This window comes from Castor canadensis, chromosome 1 (assembly GCF_047511655.1).
Source record: "Castor canadensis chromosome 1, mCasCan1.hap1v2, whole genome shotgun sequence".
Lineage (NCBI taxonomy): Eukaryota > Metazoa > Chordata > Mammalia > Rodentia > Castoridae > Castor > Castor canadensis.
Genome location: NC_133386.1, coordinates 24717091 through 24740179, shown reverse-complemented (window position 1 = coordinate 24740179; position 23089 = coordinate 24717091). Strand labels below are relative to the sequence as shown.

General features: G+C 33.6%; 1 long non-coding RNA gene across 1 annotated transcript in view; it reads left to right on the top strand.

Annotated features, from left to right (window-relative positions):
* The window catches only part of LOC109677691 (uncharacterized), a 60915-nt gene that overhangs the window by 13616 nt on the left and 24210 nt on the right, over nucleotides 1-23089 (top strand). The window contains exons 2-3 of the long non-coding RNA XR_012445203.1: nucleotides 6225-6293; nucleotides 11229-11524. This is a non-coding gene — a long non-coding RNA (uncharacterized lncRNA). The remainder of the gene's footprint in view (nucleotides 1-6224; nucleotides 6294-11228; nucleotides 11525-23089) is intronic.

Sequence of the window (23089 nt, the reverse complement as noted above, 5' to 3'; positions counted from 1 at the left end):
AACCCAAGTCTAACTACAAAGCTCTCACAATGTCCAGTCAGATTTATTGTTATTCAGGACAGTTTTAAATCTCAAGCTAATAGCCTCATTTATAAGTGATAGGCAAGAAACTCACCTTTACAGATTACATAGCTAACACTTGTCTTCTAGGCAAATTATAGAGCTTTGAAATAGGGTTTTAATGTACTAAAACCTCCAAAAAGCCCGTTAAATGCATCAGTAAAGCAAGTGTTTAATTGTTCATATGAGCTATCTGCATAGTACTCACACTGCTTTATGGGACAGAACCGTGGTACCTCTATCAAGCACTTCTAAATACAGAGCTATTTTTGTTGGAGAAACACAAAATGAAATTAAATGTTTTCTATCTACAGACTACTTCATGTGTACTTGATATTGTTGTTTATATGGCAAATATATAACTTGTTTAAGTTTCATAATAACATACCAACTTTGTTGTCTCTGTGTCTGGTAGCATGACTGACAACTTAGCACACCTCCATGGTCTGCCAAAAAATTTCTATCAGAAGCTCAAGGGAGACACTGATATTTGAGCAAGAAATTCAGAGAAAGTATTATCTTTTCAGTTTTCAATATTGTTTAAGCATAAACTTGTAGTAAACCCTGTTGCAGAAGCATTTCTCTGCTGTTTGCCTTTCTGCCAGCTTCCCTTTCCTTTCCATTTACCAACTTGACTTCTCCCACTGCCTTTATAGAACTACAACTTTTAACGTGCATTTGGCTTGTGTCAGAACACTATAAGGAATAGCCATGTACAACGTATATATATGGCTTGTAAAATTGCTATGGGGGACATTATGGAGCTCACTGTCCCTTATATAAAGATTGCTTTGACAAATTCATCTTCCAACTCAGGAATAGGAAATTTTGTCTCTGTTGATGAACTGGTGTGCTTTCTTTCTGTAGAAAATGATAGCCCTGTAATCCATCATGCTGTCTCTGCTTAAGCTGTTAGGAAACAATGAACTAGAATTTGGCCAAGTCACAGCAGTGTTCCTCAGGTAGGATTTCCTGTGTATATCTATCCACTAGCTTCTCCTTTGCCATTTTTTTTTCGGTCTTTATTTTGTTGTTAAAGTTCTTGCTCTTGCTACAGTTATGCATTTTTAAAATATGTCACCACTTATTCTTTTTGGGTTTAGGTTAATGTACAAATGAGTTAACAGAATTACGTGTCTTTGCAGGTGTGTATGTGTGTGTGTGTGTGTGTGTGTGTGTGTGTGTGTGTGTGCCTGCTTCTTTGCATGCATGTAGGAAAAAGAGGGAGAGAGGCAGAGAAGGGAAGAGATTTTGCCAAGACTCACAAACTCTATTTTATCGCATCTCACCGTATAATCAGCATAAAATTATTCAGACTCCATGGTGAGCATAACATTGTGCTAAATATATACAGAAGAAAATATAATAAAAATATGAACTTGTGAGATGGAAGGCCATTTGAATACACTTACTCTTGAAACTGTACAAATTCTGCTTTAAAAATTTCAAGGCTTTTTACCAGTTATATAAGAAAGCAATTGAAGAGTACGCCAGCCTTTCCTGTTAATACATAGGTCACATTTTTTTGAATGTAGATTCAATTAAATTTCATAAAGCAAGATTTATTTATTTTTCTTCCTCTTTGTTTCAAAAGGATTTGGCTTAGTTGCAGTAATATGAATTAAATATATGTAATTACATAATAATAAATTTCATGTTAACAAGATAGACCTGAGCTTAATGGATCTTTAACATGTTTGTGTTATTACTTCTAAAGTTAGCATGACCTTTTACTTAAGGAAAGGAACCACCTTTGCTGATTTGCTAATTTAATGCAAACATTTGCTTGTAGATGTTTATTATTGTTCTAGTTGAAAAGAATTTTTTATCCTTCTTTTAACTGGTATATGGTTTTTACTGAGTGGCGCCACAATATATCTCTTAAAGTGTAAGAATCTGAAATGGTTTCTAAAAGGGAACAATTCAAAAGAGTTGACAGGGTCAGGTAAAGTAAGACTAGAATTAAAAAGGCATGGGTCGGAGATTCGGGTTCCTGGCTTAGGCACTTTTATGATTAACTGAGGGTCAACTGTGTGTTTGCTGTGGAAACAAGTCTTGCAGGGCAAGAGGGTTGGCATTTGAAGAATGCTTGTTCACTTGGGCATAATTTCATTGAACGCAGCAAAGTTTCAGAACAGAAGTCTGTCTCTTTCTCCATCCTCATCTTACCTTGGGTTTAATTCACTGCCTTGAACTTTGCAGCTGACTATGAGTGAAAGGGCACTAACTATAGACTGGAGCAGCTGATACAGATTTTAAAGTTGAGGTGGGGGAGGACTGGTACTTGAAAGTAGGAGGAGGTGGGGAAAGGGTGTAGGAGGGAAGATATGATGCAAATACTGTGTATACAGGTGTGTAAATGGAAAAATGATGCTTGGTGAAACTATTCCAGGAATGGGGGAAGGAAGGATATAGGGAATGATGGGCTGAATTCAAATATGATATATTTGATACATTGTAAGAACTTTGTGAATGCCACCATGTACTCCTACCTAGCACAACAATAAAAAGAAAGAAAGAAAGAAAGAAAGAGAAAATCCATTAGATGGAAACCCTGCAAGACTCAATGGGATGATAACTTCTCATGGTTGATACTTAGTCTCCATGATAAGCCAAAGGCTAATGTTGGAGTATGAGATATCTCTGGTGGATTCATGAAAATCATTCCACAAAAGTGTTTAAAGCTGCTCTCAGTCTGTCATTCTGGAAACATAAATTTTTATTAATCTTTAATCTAGTAATGAGAAATCTTTAATGTTTGAGGCAACATTTTTGGGGAAGAAAAGGTGGTAAAATGCATAACAGTTTTAATAATTAATGTGCTTTCACAAAACACTGTTTCTGTCCTTTTAAAAAAATATCCCATAACAATGGTCAGCAATGAAAAACTTTCAAAATTATATTTTTCCCTTCTCCTTGTATTTGTAGATTCTATACCATTTTCCTAATTTTCACCAAATTGTCAAAATATTTTTCTTCCTGGACTTAAAATAACATACTAAAAGTATTTTTAAAATCTATACATCAATTATATCTTTTTTCTTTAGAAAACTATTAACCTTTTTTTTCCATTGATTTTACTGCCTCAGAGTCAAATCAACTTATCTGTACTTGTTTTTCATGGTTCACTGTATGAGAATGAGCAATGATTTCCTTCATCAACCATTCACCTTAACATTGTTTTACTTATTAGTCAGTATAAGTTGTTTGCCTACCAAAACATAACATATCAGTATGGAAGGATTTATTGCTTGGTTTTATTCTACTGGTTTTTCCCTTGTTCAATACAGGAGTATAAAAATACTGGTGTCTGATGTGCAGTAGAATGAAAACAGACTGTGTCACCACTCAGCTCCAAGTTCTGTTCAGTTTGGTACTATTGTTCCTTTGTGGCTTTTCTCCTATTTTTTCCCAACATGAATCATTCTACTTCATCTGGACCACTTCCTTTATATTCTTTTTAAGACTGGTTTACCTTTCATAAACATATCTGTTTAATTACTATCCCCAAAATATACTTTTCAAGCTATTTATGTAGTAGTAAAACTTTTCCTGATTTTTCTTTAGTCTGAACCACTCCTAGGACTTATATCACTTGAAGCTTGATGGTTGATTTTTGCATATTTTTATGCTTGTTTTATGAGTTAACTCAATTCTGCTACTTTTTTTTTTGGTTTGGCGGTACTGAGCTTTGTACTTAGAGCCTTGTGCCTGTTGCTGATCTTGAGTTTTCACCATATGCCAGATACTGCTTAATAAATGGAAGATACTAAAAAGAGTAAGACAAAATCCTGCCCTTAAATTTTGCAACATACAGAGGGAGTGACATAGTTTTAAACAAAGAACTAGTGTACAATGTCATCGAAACAATGAGACATTCTCAAAGTATTAATGAGACCCAGAAAATAATCATTGCTGACATAGATTATTAAGATGATGATACCTGAGTTGGGCCCTGAAGAATGAATTGTTTAGAAGGGGAAGGAACCTTAGTAACAGAAGAAATAGATTTTAGTGAGGAAAAAAGATCATAGTATATTTGGATAACACAGATCAAAAATCCCTTATTTACAATTTTAAAACCAGAACGTTCTTTTTTTTTTTTTCATTTTTCTTTTATTATTCATATGTGCATACAAGGCTTGGTTCATTTCTCCCCCCTGCCCCCACCCCCTCCCTTACCACCCACTCCACACCCTCCCTCCCCCCCACCCAATACCCAGCAGAAACTATTTTGCCCTTATTTCTAATTTTGTTGTAGAGAGAGTATAAGCAATAATAGGAAGGAACAAGGGTTTTTGCTGGTTGAGATAAGGATAGCTATACAGGGAGTTGACTCACGTTGATTTCCTGTGCGTGTGTGTTACCTTCTAGGTTAATTCTTTTTGATCTCACCTTTTCTCTAGTTCCTGGTCTCCTTTTCCTATTGGCCTCAGTTGCTTTTAAGGTATCTGCTTTAGTTTCTCTGCGTTAAGGGAAACAAATGCTAGCTAGTTTTTTAGGTGTCTTACCTATCCTCACCCCTCCCTTGTGTGCTCTCGCTTTTATCATGTGCTCATAGTCCAATCCCAGTGTTGTGTTTGCCCTTGATCTAATGTCCACATATGAGGGAGAACATACGATTTTTGGTCTTTTGGGCCAGGCTAACCTCACTCAGAATGATGTTCTCCGATTCCATCCATTTACCAGCAGAACGTTCTAAAAATTAAAATGATTTTCTTAACTCATTTCATGTCAATTCTGATGTGATCTGATCTCCCTTGTTAGGAAAACAAACTGATATAAGATGAGTACTTTTGTGTTTTATTACATCTGTTTTGATGTGTTTGATATGATATTACCTCAGACTTCTTATAAAGTCTTACATCAAGTTACCTTTCAAAAACTGGGCACTGGTAGCTCACACCTATAATCCTAGCTACTCAGGAGGCAGAGATCAGGAGGATCGCACCTCAAAGCCAGCCCGAGCAAATAGTTCACGAGCCAAGACCCTATCTCAAAATAACCCATCACAAAAAGAAAAAGGTTGGTGGAATGGCTCAAGCTGTAGGCCCTGAGTTCAAGAGTTCTAGCCCCAGTATCTACCGCAAAAAAAAAAAAAAAAATCGTAAACATTCTGAATGCTAAAGCTCATAATTCCCTACCACTATTGGATAAAGGATTGAGGGAATGTAGAAATAACTTCTTCTGGGTGTTGAGATGGAGAGGAAAAGGTGAAACTGGAAAGAATTTGATTCATGTTGTGCAGGATATTTTATTTCAAGGCTAGTCAGTTTGGATTTGAATCCACAGTCTGAGAAATGGTATGCATGCATGGGTGAGCATGATTTTCAAGTCCTGAGTTCGAGATTCTTAACCCCGTCTTTAGCAAGAGTGTCATCCATTCTGGAATGTTAGCTGCCTTTGCAGGCAGAACTGATAAAATGCCTCCATCTTCACATTGTATCACACAACTTGCGTGGTTTGCTTCTCCATTTAATTGAATACAAACTATATCAAGAGACCATTTACTGCAATTCACTCAGCTATTCTTGTTTTTGTATTTATATATTCATTTATAATATCTTAGTTGCTTATTGACTTGCTTATAAGTTTCCTTGTTCCGAAAGAATTTAAGATGCTGGGACTATCTTTCAATACCTTTATATTGAACTCATTATGTACAATAAATATTATTTTTATAGTGTCTACTAAGTGCCAGGGTCTGTGCTAAATGCCTTGCAAAAATTAGTAGGCATGAAAGTGCAAGTTTATAATCCCAGCACTTAGGGAGTTGAGGCAGGAGGATGACAACTTTGATGCCAGTCTGGGCCCATAGCCGAACCGTATCTCAAAAAAAAAAAATCTCACTCAATTCTCAGAGCAATTTTGTGAAACTGGCGTTATTATGATACTCATTTGTGAGGGGAAGGAATTCATGCCCAAAGAAGTCAATTAATTTCCTTAAAACCTTAGTGGGAGGAGTGGTTCAGCCACATCATTTTATCTTAACCACAAAGCTAACCTTCCTCCTGGTGAATAAATTCTTCATTCTATTTTGCCTATCAAGTATCTTACACATAATATCTCAGCAAGACATATTTTTAGTGGACTTAGATGAACCAAATTTGACATTTTAAAATGATAATTTGTCTAAATTTGCAAAAGTGCGTTTCTTCTTTCAGGGACTTCATGATACCCAGGTCTAAGTGCCATATGTGTGTGTCCCCTGAGATGGAGAGCAGAACATACAGGTAGGTTCTAATTCAGATGTATCAGTCAATATGTAAATATATTGGTGTATCAATGTATCATAATGAGTATGATATTATCTATTATTTTACAAATATAACTATAATTATTTAAAAATACATAAATAGGACATGCTATTGAGAAAATTGAAAGAATGAAAGTGCCCCTAATTATCTTCCCTGGTTTTACTCCCCTGAGTCACTTGACCACTCTGAGCAGTTGGTTTGTTTGCTCTGACATACGGCTTCGACGTGTACATTGACTCACATATGCACGCACAGAATGGTTTTACACATATATATATAACACTGCTGACATAAGTATCCACAGTCATTGTAGTCCAGTTTTTTTAATTAAAATTTTCTAAATATCAAAATTATGGCTGTTATTACTGTTATACATTTTAGTATTTCCTAGCAAGAAATGTTCAGTTTTCTCTTCGTTTGCAAAAATGTAACGTCCATATAACTCCTACAGTTCTTTTTTAAAAACATCATTGGCGACTTCATTTTCTGTCAGGTAAAATGCATTCATGACAAAACATTGTGGGGTCTTAGAGGAGTTTGTTATTTGTTATAATTTAATTTAGGGTACTTTTTTTTTTTTTTGGTGCTAGTGGTTGAACTAAGAACCTGCTAAGCAAGTGCTCTAACACTGAGTTATAAACCCACCAGACATCTAATTTAGGATATTTAAATCACCCACAAGAGAGGATGAAAAAAGCACTTAATTAAATTTATAGATATTCTAAGTTTGAATTTATTATGAAAATTCATGAGACATATTTAAAGAAGTTAGAAATATGTAAAAGAAATAGCAAAATAATAGATTGCAAAGAATTTAATTGAACATGTTAAGGGCTTATTAATCAGCAAACCAATTATTCATAGGAAATGAAAGGAGTAATGACTTCAGCTTTTATAAGGTCGCCTGGCTGCAAAACTAATATCACACCAAAACTAAACATCCTTTATTGATACATATGCCAATGTGTCTTGTGAGTTTCTTGGAAGAATTAGTTTTATAAGTTACCCACTGTTCTTTTTATGTTACTCTACACCGTTTCATTTCACAGAAAAAGCTGGAAGGAAACTACTGCTTACTGTAAATGATGATCAACTGGTATTTTATTTACATGGATTATCATAAGTAATTTTCATAGTTATTGTGTGAAGAAGGTACAGCATTTATACTTTTGTTCATTTTTGTGTCAATTCATATCTGAATTTGATTATTTTCTGATAGTTGGTATATTTTCTCCTAAAATCTGGCTTGTGTGTGAATTCACATTAAAATATTTATGTGGTTAAGCAAAAAACTGAACAAATTTTTATTTTAATTAAACTTAAAAAATTAAAATGCAATGCTATCTTAGTTATGATTCATAAAAAAGTAAATGATTCTAAATGAGTCCAATTATGCAGTTAGAACCAAGAGGGTTGTGCTGATGGACTACAGTAATAATGACATGTGCCCGTAGTTTGTTGTTGTGTCCATGGCAAGCATTTGTGAAATATCTATTCATCAGGCAATACTTAGTGAGAATGTGTTTAGCCATTATAACAAGGTATATGCAAATGAGCCTCCCATGAGACTTTGCAACAAACATTTAATTAGCTATACAAAGAAACAGTTAAATATACAAACACATGTTAGAGAAAATTGGCTAGTGTTTACCATGAATTTTGGGCACATAATTTGTAAACAGCACCATTTAACAGCATATGTCTTTATTGTATGCCTATGAAAGTAAATGTGTAATTTTCATTGAAAATTAATTTTGTTGAACTTACATCTTCTCTTTCTTATTATAAAATCATCAGGGTACTTAGTAATATAATTTAGGTATTTTTAAAATGGTATTTTAAAAAAGGATAGCAAGATATAAAACTGAAATATATATTTATCAAGTTGCTACTGAAAGGAGAAATTCATAAAATATACATTAGGGAGATTGGTGGCAAACATTTATTTTTGTGTACATAGAATGATGCTGATATACATTTTTAAACTGCTATATTAAAAATATTTATGTGAAACTTTTTAGTTTTTTTTTTTTGTCCCCTAATATATACACATTTTCCCCCTTAAGATCAAAACTCATTAGTGAGTTTAAGCTTCCACATGTGAAAATTCTTTTGTGAATCTGGGACCTTTTTTTTTTTAATTCTTGCTTTGTAATTTTTTTTTGCTTTAAATAATAAAGACATTCTGTAAGAATAAATTCAGATTGGTATTCAAATTTTACTTTATGTAATCACGTATTTAAAATTTTTTTAAAAACCTACCTCAAATCTCTTTATTACATTCTATGCTTACTATTCACATAATGAGTGATGTGGAGAGCTACAGACAACATTTTTGTGTGCCTCATAAAATGATGATAAGATAAAAACACATTCAGAATAGTCTATTTTAAGGGGTTTAAAGAGTAATTATAAGTTACAGCAAGGATAGTAGCTCACAATTTCAAGCAAGTCTACTGGATTTGTGTATTAACTCCCAGCTCAGTGTGATTCAAAAATATCCAGGTTTGTATCTTTTAAAAATTTAAAGGAGTCATTTTATTTTTAGATAATCAGGAGGAGTTACTAGGTATAGCAACTGACTGGCCAGCCTCCCCAACACACACCATTTGCATCTCTGAAGCCCCCAAGGATAGAAAAGAATCTTTTAATTGGTGATTCAACTTTAGTAGAAACATGCACTTAAGAAATGAGGCCTACACTGTTGTCTTCACACCAGGCAAACCGGCTCCTGTTGTCATGGTGATCTTCTATAGCATTCTAGAGCCAGCGATGTGGAAAACAAGATGGCTTCCTCGTTTATTTAGCCTTAAAGAAAGTTGCAGATATTAGCTCATGATTATTGAATTTAAAAATACATGTGTTTGAACCTATACAAATATATGTAAAAATAATTTGCTTGATAAAATTTCACTCTTTCCAAAACCTTTAAAATTATCTCTGGTTTTCCAAGGTAAAGAAATTACTTCCTTTCTTTTAAATGTAAATATCTTTAAAAATGCTGCCTTCCCATTGAGCTATGCTTCAAGGAGCAGGTCAGGTTTCAGTTCATGTATGATTTCTATTTATTTTGGATTAGCACAAGGGTTATGGAATGACACATGTTATATGTAGGCTTTATTGTGTAAAAATAAGCTGCTTCAGCAATTTCAAAGCTTGTAAAGGAGCTCTACATCTGAAAGAGATCCTTAGCTTTCCGATTGGAGGCCAATAAAGTCGGAAAATGAAGAAAGGATTGATCCTAGCTGTCTAAAATGAGGAAGAAGCCCCTTGTTCTGCATAGATGGATTTTCAATCTCCAATTTAAAAGTGGTGTAAGCAAGACTCTGAGTGGCTTCTTAGTAAATATTTGGACACAAAACACTCTTTCCATTATGATCCATTCTACTTATTCATTCATTTTTTAATAAAACTGAACTAAGACAATCTCCAAAACATTTTATAAGCTTTAGGAGAAATAGAAGGATTAAGATGCAAATGCATTAATGAATAAATGAATAAATTGTTTACCCTACATTTTGTTATGAAAATAAGCACATGGAAAGAAATAAAGGTCAAATTTTCCCCTAAATTACAATATATATTCTAAAATTGAAAGGGACCTTGTATGCTTACATTATATTACAGAATGTAAATGCACAATAATAAACTTACCATTTGGTTTTTTGGTGCCACTTTAAAGAAAGGAATGAATCAGTTAGGTTTTTACATATTTAGCATTTTTTATATTAATTCACTATTTGATGAATAACCATAGGGTTGATAAAGACATTGAGATCAATGACTGTCAAACTTCAAATGCATCATTTTCTAAGTGTTCTTTAGGACACTTGTATTTTGAGCAATGTTAAATAATGCCTTTTGTGATCAAAGAGTTTCAGGGTCCAATTACTTTGGAAAACTTGCATTTTGATTGCCCTTTTGGTGATTCAAAATGGACTTAACATATCACAAAGAAGTTCTCCAACATGTTTAACTCAAGAGTTTCAAAAGACTTTTGACCATGGGATTTTTTTTTTTCCTAATATTTAATTGTATCTTGTGGCTGGATAGTGGTTTTAGAAATACAATTGGGAACCATGGTTTTAATAAGAAAGATTCTGATATTGTCCAGGCACTAATTTTGCTTTCCTCATAACTCTGATAATCTTTATTTGTTTAAATTTAGCGCATATCTTTAGGGTATATAATCTTGGCCACTGACGCTACTAGCTAACACGCTGCGAAGGTGCATAAAAGTTCTCCACACTGAGGCTGGATCCTGGGCTGAAGTCCTGCACACCCATTTTCACTCCTACTTACCATTTTTTCTTCACAAACTCTTTGGTAGAAGTGCTGGCAATGTTTTATTTAAAAAAAAAGTGAAAAAGAGACTTAGTGATACATAATTTTTATTCTAGCATCTATAATGACTGTGTTGCTGCTGGGCAAAGAAAGCTGTACAGAAGCAGAGAGTTCATTAAGGGTACAAGATTGTGGAAAATTCTCTTAAGTAGGAGTTGAGCAATCATTAGTAATTAATACTTATTATGACAATGTTACAATAAGCTAAGGTAATCATCCACAGAATTATTGCAAATATTTTCTATGAAGTTTACTAGCATGTAATATTCTAAAACCAAGTTTGAACATTTGGACTTAACAATATAAAGTTAAAATTTATTGAGAACAAAAATAAGTGAGTTACTATAAGGTAGGATTATGCTTTGCTGGCTGTTTTAGAGTGTGTTGTTAATTACAGGGCTTACTTACCAAGTAGTTGTTCCCTTTGGCTAAGTAAGCTTGGATGTGTATCTGTGTGTGTGTTTAAAGAGAATGACAGCTAACTTTCTTTTTGCACTTTCTGATATATATATATATATATATATTTTTTTTTTTTAAAACTGCTGTTTCAATCTTGATTTTTTTCAGAATTGATGAAAAAGCTTAGTCCTCAGACACAGCTGCCTGGGCTTACCCTACCTTTGAAGACATCCGATAAAGCCAGGGGAGCACTGTACTGGTCACCTGGGCAGAGGAGATGAGAGATGCCAAATTAGATCACTCAGTAGGTCCAGGGACCTGTTTTCTCTCATGACTGTGAGCACAGAAACGTTTGTTGAGCATAAAAGGACACAAGGAAGGTGGAAAAGCTAAGAACTCTGAAGGAAGTAGAGAGAAAGGCCAGGGTAAAATCAGCAAGACTGAGTGACGGGACAGAGTATGAGGTAAGAGAGATAAGGAGGGATAATGGTTCACAGACCAAGGATAAGTGTTTGCAGAAACAAATATGGACTTTCATGTGTCTGAGACTTCCCTGGGTTCTCCTAGTGATTTTTCTCTGGATGAAATCAGCAGAGGCCTGGCACAAAGGTGTCAATTTACTGTGCATAGGCCAATGTAACTTTCTGGCTCTTGCCCTGGCATCTGCAACCTTTCCTGTGAGAGTTGTCAGCACAGGGAATTCCTATTGGATATCTTAATTACTATTGTTTTTATCTATGACTTATTTTAAGGCTGAGAAGAAAACAATATGGAAACTCAGAAGGATTCTTTTCACTACCTACCTGCCCAGATGTAAAAGTTACCCAAGGTGGTACTTTTTGTGTGGTTGGATGTTCTTACCAAGGTTGCCCTTTATCTGATTTCAGCTTTAGCTATCTGCCTATGTCAAATTCTGAGTGTTTATAATCTCCCCATTTCTGCACCCAATTGCCTATATGAATAAGTCAGTCTTCTTAAAGTTATGTTTACTTTTTTGTGAAATGAAGTTGAGGGAGAAAGAAACGTTTAAAAATTACCCATGTTTCTTTAATATATGAACTTGCTGCAAGGCTGAGTATTGAAAGTTTTAAGTATGCCTCTCCCCCTCCCCCAAGCAACTCATGTTTCTAAGCAGTGAGGAAAATGAGTTATGCACACAACTGTTCAGCGTTACCTCATCACATCAGAAACAGATGGGGGTGGGAAAACGAATTATTTTGTTATGAATAAGGAAGAGAGTATTTGCAGGCAATAGTTCAGGATAAAAATTGTAACTGCAAATTAGTTGGTTTTAGAGAAAAAATGGAAAAAGAAAATGTGTAACTTGTGAAGATAACATTGTCGTAACTGAGCTTTGTCTATGTAAATCAAATTGAATATATTGCTTTTTTAAAATCTGATTTCCCCTGGGTTATATCCAAGAATTATTTCTGGAATCTAGCACGTAGAAAATGACAGCTAATGCTTATGAAGCCTACCACTTAAAAATTTTAATAAATTTGTCTTATTCCTACTCCTGATTTCTGGACAAAAAGAACATTGATTTTGGTTTTTAAATTCAGTTCTAGTTTAACTGCTTGCTTCAAGATTCCCTAACAAACTCAAAGTGTGAGTGTTGACTCAGCTTCATCCAAACTCTGAACGGAACATCCAACAATGAGGCTAATTAAGAAGGTTGAATGGCATCAATTCAAATTGGGAAAAATTACTCAGTTTATGGCAGAGGGTAGTAAGAGTCTTCCTAGGAAAACAGGTAAACTTCAAAAACAGTTCCTTGGACTTCAGTGCAGAGAAGGGTGTTTTTCAAACCTTTTAATTTAACTCAAATGCCTTGTATGTCAATGAAATGTGATATTCTTTTTAAAAGCATTAGCTTGAATATAAAGAAACTTTCAAAATCTCTGGAGAGACCTTTCATTAGTGGTTTTTTTTTTTTTTTTTCAACATCTGGCTAGTGATTTTTAATAGGCTGAAATTAGTGTCTTTTTCTTTTCAATTTTCTATGCTAAAACTATTAAGAAGATTACTTCTGGTCTAAAAAACTAAACAAAACTTTTACTACATGTTCTTCTTAATACATCCTTTGTAATACACGTGGAATATAAAAGCAGGTTTTATACCCTGAGGAAATTTGAATGTCAAGCTACAAGTAGCTCCCTCCAGGCCAATCAGGATTCTGGGGCCTGAAATAGCCAGAGAGCTCTGGCCAGTAGGGGCACTGTACACTGCGTTGGTAATTATGTAAAACCATCAAAATTTGCTTTCTTAGAAATTACCAATCTAAGGGATCTAAAGAGATATGAGACAGAGTTTATGAAGAGCTCAGAAATTATGGGCAATAACAACCAAGAGAACTCAGCAGCCATCATAGAGAGAGGTTACTTATCAGTGGCAGATGTAGTAGAAACAGATGCAGGAAGAAATGATAGAATACATGAATTATCATGATAATAAATCAGGGAGTCTGGAGTAATAATTACCAGCTCAGAAATACTGCAAACCTGTGTTCACTTACTACACCTTCCAATCTCCTTTGTGGTTAGGTATGGGCAGGTGAATGCATTTTAGGGAAATCTAAGCAGAACTGTCATGTGTCAGCCTCTGGGAAGCTTCTTGCTAAAACAGGGTTGTGAAATGTTAGCGTATTCATGTCTTTTCCCAGCCCAATTACCTAGATTGTAGATGTAGTCATTTGGACCACTGGCGCCATGCTTGATTAGGTGATGAGAAATAAAGAGCTTGAATTCCTGAGGCTGACCAGCACCATGCCAACTGTGAGCCACCTACCCAGATATTTGTTTGAAAGGAACCTAAAACTCTATTTAGTTTACACTATTGCTCTCTTTCTCAACTCTGATTCTTTCACTCAACCAAACCTAATTCTAAGTAATAAAAGTGGTTGAAGGACTTCCTAGAAAAAACATTTGAGTAAGAGAGGAAATATGTAGATTTTGGTGTTATTTAATGAAGGTATTTCTGACAAAAAAGGTTCAAAAATAAATTGTGGCTTGTCCCTGGAGGTGTTCAAGTGGTGCCTTCACGTTAACTATGAGGCATAGTACATTTTAGCAGGATATCGAATCAAATGATCACTCTGTGAATTTCTATTATAATATGGATAATTACAATTGATGGAGAAATTGAAGTGTCTGAATCACTTACAGTCTATTGTAAGATTATTATCCTCAGCTTTTTTAATGAAACAAGATCTTTGGTTGTTCCTTACGGATAGTTGACCATGATTTTAACACATGACTATTTCTCTGATCATATAGTTTGGACTGAGGGAGCACCTAACCAAAATTTTCTTCAGGAAATTAGAAAAAAAAATCCAGAAATAGAAAACTTGAAAGACCTTTATTCCATAGTCTAAAAAGTTTAACAGATGATGGTTTAAAGTAAAAAAAAGCAAGATATTCAAGGTTTTAAAATATGTAGAAATAATAAAGGTTTGAAGAAATTAGTACAGGGATGGGGACATCGCTCAAATGGTAGAGAACCTTAAATTTAAACCTCAGTACTACCAACAGGGAGGAGAGGAGGAGTAAACTGAACAAAATAGTATAAAGAGTGGGAAGAGGGAATCAGAAGAGGATCTTTACATTAAAAGTGAAGTGCTATGCTATTTGAAGATAAATATTGAAAAATAAAAATCACATATTGTAAACAGTTCAACCATGAGAATAAAACAAAGAAATAAACAATAATCCAACAGTGAAGATAAACTGGAATATTTAAAAAATGTATCAAAAGGCAAGACACAAGAAAAGAAGGAACAAAGCCAGAACTTGTAGACAACATTGCAAAATGGTAGCCATATGTTAATTATTAAATGCAAAAAGTACACTTCTACTAAAAGACAGAGATAGACTTGATAAAAGCAAGATTCAACTGGACTGTATGCTGCTTATAATATGACCCTTTAAATATAAAGATGCAAACACATTAAACGTAAACTCTGGGAAAGAACATATCATGTTTAAACTAACAATTAGAAAGGTAGAAAATATTATTAAAGGTGAGCATATTAATATCAGAAAATGTGGGATTTGCTAGCAGAGATGAAGAGGGCTATTTTTTTCTTTTCTCTTTTTAATTTAACGTTTTTACATTTACTTACATGTGTATACATTGTTGGTTCCACCTCCCTCCCACCCCCTCACCCCTTCTTCTAGGCAGAAGAGGACTATTTTGTATTTCATTACAAAAGATACATCAATCCTAAATATATTTGCACCTCACAAGAATTTCAAAGGATATGACCCCTAACAAAATTGAAGAAAGAGATAGGCAAATTCATTATTATCATTAGAAATTTCAGTTCTCATCTCTCAATAAGAGTGGAATAAGTAAACAGAAAATAAGAATAGAGAATATGTGAAAAACAGTCCCAACTAATTTGGACCTATTGACACAGAATACACATTCTTCTCAATTTCATAGTGAGCATTCACTAAGATGGTGAATCATAGAACCAGTCCTCAACCACTTAGAAGAATTGAAACAATACAAAATATTTTCTTTTACAGCAACATATTATTTTTTAAAAAATCAAAAGAATTTGGAAAACTCTGTACATTTGGAAAATAAATGCTTTGCTTCTAAATAACTGATAAGGCAAAGAAAGTAATCACAATGGAAGTTAGAAGATATTTTGAGTACAATGATAATCAAAGTATGACATAGAAAAACTTGTGGACTATAGATGAATAAGATTTAGAAGAAAAGTTATACATTATATCCTTATCTTAAAAAAGAAGCAATGATGTTTCAAATATAAAAAAATTAAGCTCTTACCTTAAGCAAGGAAATGGACAAAGTAAATGAAAACTAAGTAGAAAAAAACAAATACTAAAGTCACAGATGAATCAAATAGAAAACAAGCCATAGAGAAAATTAACACAAAAATCATGGTTCTCTGAGAAGTTCAATGACATTGATTAATCTCTAGTTAGACTGAGAAAAAAAGAAAAAGGTCGGGGCAGACACAAATTACAAATATAAGGAATGATAAGGGGCTATCACTTCAAGTACTATATGGATGAATAAGCCAATACCATGAACAAATTTATCCCAGAACATAAGACAAATGAAACATAACAGAACCAAAACAGGACAATTCCTTGAAGAACTCGAATTCCCAAAGATTACACAAGATGAACATGAGAACATCTAAGTAAACCTAAATATATTTAAAATACTTTTGCAGCTTAAAATCTTTCCAGAAAGAAATCTTTAAGCTAAAAAAGCTTCACTGGTAAATTCTATTAAACAGTATGATTGGTCATTCACACCAACACCACAACTAGAAAATCAAAGAGGAATTGTGTCACAACTCATTTTATGAGACCAGCATTGCTTTGATGTTAAAACCAAGAATAGACATACAGAAAGAGAAAATGCAGATAAATTTCTTTCATAAATACAAATATACTTAATGAATTTTAGTACATTAAATCTAGTAATACATAAAAAAGATAAAACACTATCACCATGTGGAGTTTACTATATAAATTCAAAGTTGATGCAACGTTTGAGTTTTGTTACATGAAACAATAAAGGAGAAAATTCTAGATCATCTCGTAGAGATGAAATGGAGATGTGATTCAATATCCATTTGTTTAAATATAAAACAACAAAAAAAGAAGATATGGGGGTATAAGTGGTAGAGCACTTACTAGCATTCAGGAAATTCTAGGGTCAATCCTTATTAAAAAAAATGAAATGACAACAATAATAACTACAATGCCTCTTAGCAAAAGTATTGGGCAACACATATCTGAACATAATACATGGCATTTACATGAATTGTACAGTTAAATTCATAATACTTTCCCTTAATATCTAGAACAAGAGAAGAATTATTCAGCCATATACTAGAGGTCTTAGTCAATGCAATTGGGCAAAAAATAAACAGATTTGTATCCTTTTTTCTTACTATCACATAGTTTTACACATATAAAACCTTGAAAAAAATCTACAAAAAGTTGTTAGAAATAGGAAGTGGATATAGCCATATAGATAGATAGATAGATAGATAGATAGATATGTGAGGGTGTCTAGATATTTGTGTATATATATATGTATATACATATATATCTAAGGGATTGTATTTATTATATATAAAGAAATCTTAAAATTCAATAATAGTAAGAAAAATAATCTATTTTATTTCAAAAAATGCTGAATGTTTTTTGATTTGGTGGTAGTGGGGGTTGGACTCAGGGCCTCTGCTTGCTAGCTAAGACAGGTGCGCCACCACTCAGGTCACTCCACCAGCTCTTTTTGTGTTGGTTATTTTTGGGATAAGGTCTTGCTTTATGCCCAGGCCAGCCTGGACTATGATCTTCCCATTTGTGCTCCCCTCACAGTAGCTGGAATGACAGACACATGCCACTGCACCTACCCACTCATTGAGATTGGGTCTTATAAACATTTTTGCTGGATCTGACCTCAAATTCTGATTCTCCAGATCTCCACCTCCCAAGTAACTGCTATTACAGTGAGCCACTGAACCTGGCCAGATCTCTTCCTAAACTCTTTCCATCAAAAGATATACAAATGGCCAAAAAAGCATAGGAAGAGAAACAATGTCCATTTGCATCTGGGAAGTTAAAATTAAAAATCAAAGTAATGCCATTAAGCACTCATTCTAATGGCCAAAATGTAAAACTTTGACAGTACCAAGTGCTAAGGAAGATATGAAACTCTTGTTATAAGTCAAAATGTAAAATGGTACAAACACTTTGGAAACTTTTTGACAGTTTTTTGTAAGTGAAATAGAATAATTAGTATAAAATCTGGCAATTCTATTCTGAAATAGATACCCAAAGGAAATGAAAACATATGTCCTTGAAAAAATCATACACAAATGTTTACAATAGATTCACTCACTTTAGATATTAGTAATTTGTATCTTCTCTATTTTTTTCTTGTTTAGGCCATTTGGAAGTTTGTCTGTTTTATTAATTTTTCCAAATAATTGACTTCTGGTTTTGTTGATTTATTCCATTATTTTCTTGATTCCTGCTGTAATAATCATACTGTATTTTTTTCTATGTGCTTTAGGCTTAAGTTTTTTTCTCTTCCCTAGTTTCCCAAGATAGAAACTTAGTTTACTGATCTTAGATCCTACTCTTCTAATGTATCCATTTAATGGTATACATTTCCTCTCAGCAACAATTTTGCTGCATACCCACAAATTTGGTAAATTTTCACTTAGCTAAAAATATTTTTAATGTGTTTGGAGGTTTCTTTCACCCATGGGTTATTTGGAAGTATAATGTTCAATCTCTAGTATTTGGAAAGTATCTGGCTATTTTTCTGTTATTGATTTCTACTTTAATTCCATTGCTTCTGACAACATAATTTATAATATTTTGAATGTATGAATATATCTTGATGACCTGAATGTGGTTGATCTTGGTGAACATTTCATGTGAGCTGGAAAAGAATGTGTGTCTTGCAGCTTTATATCCTATTATTAGCTGCATATACATTTACTTTACTATGTCTGCTTGGAGAATTGACCCATTAATCATTAGCCTTTTTATTCCTGATCATTTTTCTTGTTTTGAAATCTACTTTGTCTAAGAGTTTTCTTTCAATTGCTGTTAAGGATAGTATGTCTTTCTCTATCCATTTGTTTTTAATCTGTGCCTGTATATTTAAAATGGGTTTCTTTTAGACAACATACAGTTGGGTCTTACTTTTTTTTCATCTTCTCTTATGATCTCTGCTTTTAATTTATATATTTAGACTATACATATTTAAAGTGAATAATACTATATCTGGATTAATATCAATCATGATTTTCTATTTGTTATTAGAAGTTTCTTTTTATATCTTCTTTGTCTTTAATTGAGAATGTTGAATGATTCCAATATATCTCTTTTCTTGGCTTATCAATTATAATTTCTAAAAATGTTAGCAATTTGTTTTGATTTTACAATATTCATGTTTAATGCAAATTCACCATTTCCTCTCTGGCACGAGTACATTATAAAACAGTTTTTTCAGTTATTCCATTTAATCCTTTGTGACATGGTTATCTTTTATTTTATTTATCCATAACTTGTAATCAACACATTACTATTAATGATTTAAAAAGTTATCTTTTAGCTCAACTAAAATTAGAAAAATATGTAACATGTTTTATTCTATTTTCACTGACTCCTTTTCCAATGTTTTTTTGTCCTTTATGTCGATGCAAATTTTTAAACTGTATCATTTTCCTTTTGTTTCATTTTCATGAAATGTATCTTGACTTTTCTTGCAGGGCAGTGTGCTGGTGATAAACTCCCTCAGATTTTGTTTGTTTTAGAGTGTCTGTATTTGCCTTTCATTTTTGAAGGGTTATTTTGCTGGAAATAGAATTCTAGGGTTCTATCTTTCTTTTCAACATTTTGAACTCTTTCACTTTACTCTCTAAATTTTGATAGTTTCTATCTAGAAGTCTACTGTCATTCTTTAATCTCTGTAAGTAAGCTGTTCTCTTCCATCTAGTTTCTTCAAGACTTTTTCTTGACTTTGAATATGATATTTTAGGGAGGGGGTTTTATTGCTGTTTTTATTTATCTTACTTAGTTTTTCTCATCTTATTAAATTTGCATCTTTGAAACTGGAGTTTTGGACTCCAAGTCCAAACTACTGAGCTTTTCCTTGTTAGCCCTGTCACTCATCACTATATGCCAAATAAAAAGACATAGCAAAGGGCAGAGAAAGGAGATTTATTACATGGCCGGAGATACATCATGGGAAGAAGCAAAGTAAGTACTTCATCCTATCTTTAGCCACCTCCAGGATACAGACATGAGTTTTTTATTTAAATAGACAAAGAATTAGGGTGGGGGACAAAAGGTATGCTTAATCAAACAGTCAGTCACAGGTGTGTTCCACTGATTGAATGGGGCCTGGCTGACCCTTATCTCAGTCCTTGTTTTCCCAGGGTTCTGGAGAAGATGTTTTCACTGTTATCACTTGAGGGGAGTGATCTGGTTCCCAAGACATGGTTACTTCTGCTGCAGGGTGCAGTCTCACTATCTTAGGTAATTGTCCTCATTTAGAGGGATGGTCTGCCCTACAAGGATAGTTTTAATACATTATCATGAAGATATTGCTTATCACTCTTGTCTTTCCTTGATTCCAAGGTGGCTGCAAAAGAGAATGGCTCAGATCAAATAACAATAGGTACAAAGTGGAGACAGAGATGCCAAGTTTTTCTCCTGGTTTTAGTTAATTCATGGGCTTTTCAGCAATAGTAGTTCAATGAGCTCTTTATAGTTTCTGTCTGTCATTAGTTTTGGAACGTTCTTAGACATTATTACTTCAAATATTTCTTCTGGTCCTTTCCTCCTTCTTTTTCTGACATTCCAATTAAGTTTCACTGTTTAATATTTCCCCACACTTCTTTTATTTATTTTTTTTGTTTTGCTTCTCCATTCTTTTTCTCTTTGTCTTGTATTTTGGGAGGTCATTTTTGACCTTCATCAAGTTCATTGATTCTTTGCTCAGCTGTGTCAAATCTGGTGAACTCATCAAAGATATTTTCCATTTCTATTACAGTGTTTTTTATTTCTGAATTTTTTTGGTTCTTTATTAAAGTTTCTATGTCTGTATTTGATGACAGATAAACTTCATGGATAATCTAGTCTTAAATGTCCCATTAGAGGCCTTAGCATACTAATCCTAGTTACTTTAAGTTCTCTTCTTTAATAATTTTAATGTGTGAGTCATATCTGAATCTGTTTTTAGTGCTTGTTTTGTCTCTTTTGACAGTTTTTTCCTCCCGGCTATGTGCCTCACAATTTTTTGTTGAAAGCTAGATTTTGTAGTGGGTAAAAGGAACTGAACTGTATGAATTTATGTGATGGGTAGGAATTTATGTTAGATACTACTCAGAAATGCACCATGTTTAATGTTTGTTGTAGATGTAGGTGCCAAAGAACTTTGAATTATTCTACTGTCCTGTTGACTTTGGACTTTCCTATATGCTCCTCATCAGAACAAGTGTGTCTTACAACTCTTTCATTGGTAATCCACTGTTTGTCTTGAGCCTTATTAGTTTGGTAGTAAATTAGAATATTTAATTATTTTTGTATTAAATCTCAGTGTACTTATGTTCTGGTACTGTGTGATATTTACACAAGTTTTATCTGTCTTTCACATAGTCACATGCTGACTTCCCAGGCTGCAGCATTCCCAGTCTATTTGTTTGAAGCCTAGTTTTCCTTTAGGCAAGACAGAAAACCTGAGAGCACTGGAGTGGGAGGATTTTCCTTCTCTAAGTAAGAATAAAGATCTGAAAATGTCTTTTTCCCTGAAGAGTTTGCTTTTGTTGTGAGAAGACTCTGCATATATTTTACAATGATTACTCTTCTTTCCCTCTGTGAGAGTCATAGGGCATCTTTCTTACCCATATCATTATAATGTGATAGAATTCTTGGAAATAAGGTCTATGAAAGTAATAATGATCCCCTAAGACTGTAGCCTCTTGTGGCAGTCCACATTCAGTGTCTTAATAATTCCTCAAGATTATCATTTCAGTGGACCTAACTCTGTGTGGGTTTGGAGGTGTCTGTTCTAGGTAAACAGATCTCAGTTGTGTGGTCTTGTATGTACCTGCAGCTCCAGATTTTGGGGTAAGTGTTTGCCTTGTGACTTCATTTTTCCAATAATCAAAGAAAATAATTTATGTTTGGTTTTCCAGCTTTTTCTTATAATGATGGGAGTGGTGACATCTAATCTATTTATATGTTAGAGCTAAAAGCAGAAGTGCACAAATCAAAAGTAGCTTTATTCACAATTGCCAAACAAGGAAACAGCTCAAATATCTATCCATTCACATTTGAATAGATAAACAAGTTTTGGTGTTATGTACTGGAATACCATTCAACAATAGCGCATGCAGCAACATTTTGATGAGTGAAAAGAATCACACCTTAAAAAATTGTGATTCTATTTATATAAAATTCTGGAACAGACAAAATAATTTATAGTGTCAGAAAGCAAGTTAATACATGTTGTGGGCAAATGATAATAAGTTGATTGCAAAGAAGCATGATGGGAGTTTTTAAGGCAGTGGAAAGTCTTAATTGTATTGTTGATATGGTTGCCAACACTTGTCATAGGTCATCTAACTGTAGCTATAAAAACTGATATATTCAATGGAATGGCTAAAATTGAAACAAACAAATGAAAGTTCAGCATAGATGTGGAGAAGCTATAACTAATTGATGACAGGAGCTTAAAGCGATCTGACTACTTTGGAAAAGCCTCAAAATTATCTATTAAAGCCATTTATACTCATACCCTGTGGCTTAGCACTTTTACATCTCAATATATTTCCAATATAAATGTTTCCATATATTCACAAAAAGATATGTATGATATCTATGGCTATGTCTATGTCTATTTGTTGCTAATATCTGAACATTGGCCTTAGCACCAGTGTACACTAAATAGTTGAATGAATGGAAATCTTTTGGTATAATTATATGATGGAACATGCTATATGGATTTACATCCTACACATAGAATTGTATGAAAAAAGTCAGATACACAAGATTACATACCATATGGTTTCATTCATTCAAAGATCAAAAGCAGACCTAAGTCATTGTGAGAGACATCAGAATAGTGGCTACTTCTTATGTAGGAGGCATAAGGAAAACTTTTCTTTTATTCTAGTAATGGTTTACTGCTTGATCTGAGTGGTGTTACAGTGTTGTGTTTAGTTAGCAAAAATTTTTCAGGCTGGACATTTAATATTTATACACTTCAACTGCAATTAAAAAAGCTTAGACAAAGTTTGCAGGATAGACAAATACACAAAATGTTTAGGGGAATAAAGACTCTGAGGGTGGGGCAGGAGAAGAGGCAGGGACCTTAGAATAGAATTGTAAATGTGGGCTGAAATAAGAAATCACCCTGTGGATTTCAATTAACATTGATTGTGTAGTTAAGTAATTCAAAAACCTCACATTCAACAGAATGGGTGATGCTGGAAACAATTATCACAAGAGCTGCCA